Raw genomic sequence first — 2,014 nt, forward strand, 5'->3', positions numbered from 1 at the left:
TCACCGAGATGATGAAGTCGGTCCCACCGAAATTGGCATGCTCTTGTCATTGCTTGAATCGGACTAACCAAGATTGTATATTCGGTCCCACCGAAAATCCCAACGTTCACATTATTTGAAATATCGGTCTCACCGAGTTGTCCACTTCGGTCCCACCGAGATTGCTCAAATGTGTGTAATGGTTGGATTTTGTGTGGAGGCTATTTATACCCCTCCACCCCCTCTTCATTCGTGGAGAGAGCCATCAGAAAGAACTACCACTCCTACCTTACATTTCTGAGAAGAGAACTACCTACCCTTGTGTTGAGATCAAGTTGCTCCACTCCCACCATATGAAGCTTGATCTCTAGCCTTCCCAAGTTGCTTTCCACTCAATCCTTTCTTCCACCACAGCCAAATCAGTGAGGAGAGTTGAGTGTTGGGGAGATTATCATTTGAAGCACAAGAGCAAGGAGTTCATCATCATCTACAACATCTATTACCTTTTGGAGGGTGGTGCCTCCTAGATTGGTTAGGTGTCGCTTGGGAGCCTCCGTCGTCGAGATGTGGAGTTGAACCAAGAAGTTTGTAAGGGCAAGGAGATCGCCTACTTCGTGAAGATCTACCCCGAGTAAGGCTAGCCCTCCGTGGGCGTAGGCCATGATGGAATAGACAAGGTTGCTTCTTCGTGGACCCTTCATGGGTGGAGCCCTCCGTGGACTCTCGCAGCCGTTACCCTCCGTGGGTTGAAGTCTCCATCAACGTGGAAGTACGATAGCACCACCTATCGGAACCACGAGAAAAATCACCGCGTCTCCAAAATTGCGTTTGCTCTTCTCCACCTCTCTTTACTACATGTTCAATTTACTTTCCGCTGCCTATACTCTAGAATTGCATGTGTAGGGTGATGCTTGACTTGATCATAATTGTGAATCTGCCAAAAACTGTTCTTTGTCAAAAGGCGGAATTTTTATCTTGTCAAGTTGTCTAATCACCCCCCCTCTAGACATACTTTCGATCCTACAAGTGGTATCAGAGCTTTGGTCTCCATTGTATTGGTTTCCATTGCATTGGACTCCATAAGCTTGGTTTCACAACCTAGGAGAGTATGGTGTCTAGTGAGGGTAATTTTCGTAGAGGTCCTTACTTTGATGGTACAAATTTTGCTAGTTGGAAGCATAAAATGAAAATGCATATTCTTGGTCATAACCCAGCCGCATGGGGCATTATTTGTGTTGGTATGCAAGGTGAATTCTTCGAGGAAGGAAAAGTTCCGGATCGCGAAGCTACACCGGAAGAATTGCGGATGTTGCAAAACAATGCTCAAGCTTGTGACATTCTCTTCAATGCCTTGTGTCCCGAGGAGTTCAACAAAATCAGCCGTCTTGAGAATGCAAAAGAGATTTGGGATACTTTGGTTGAAATGCACGAAGGTACCGAGTCCGTGAAGGAATCAAAGCTAGATATTCTTCAAGGTCAACTTGACAAGTTCAAGATGAAGGATGGTGAAGGAGTCGCTGAAATGTACTCTAGGCTTGCTCTCATCACAAATGAGATTGCTGGCTTAGGAAGCAAAGAAATGACCGACCGATTCATCATCAAGAAGATTCTCAGAGCTTTGGATGGAAAGTATGACACCGTGTGCACTTTGATCCAAATGATGCCAAACTACAAGAATCTCAAGCCAACCGAAGTCATTGGAAGAATTGTTGCTCATGAGATGACACTTAAGGATAAGGAAGAGCTTCACAACAAGTCAAGTGGTGCTTACAAAGCTACAAGTGATGCTCCCACAACCTCAAGTGACAAGTTAGTTTCCAATGAAGAGATAAGCCTAATGGTCAAGAACTTCAACAAATTCTACAAGAATAGAGGCAAAGAGAGAAGCTCAAAGTCTAGATCATATGATGAAAAGAGATCTTCGAGTCGTGATCGAAACTGCTACAATTGTGGAAGACCCGGACACTACTCAAATGAGTGTACGGCTCCCCACAAGAGAAGAGAAGAATCTCCAAGAAGAAGAAGCTCAAGAGAT

The sequence above is a fragment of the Triticum dicoccoides genome, chromosome 2B, assembly GCF_002162155.2.
Source record: "Triticum dicoccoides isolate Atlit2015 ecotype Zavitan chromosome 2B, WEW_v2.0, whole genome shotgun sequence".
NCBI lineage: Eukaryota > Viridiplantae > Streptophyta > Magnoliopsida > Poales > Poaceae > Triticum > Triticum dicoccoides.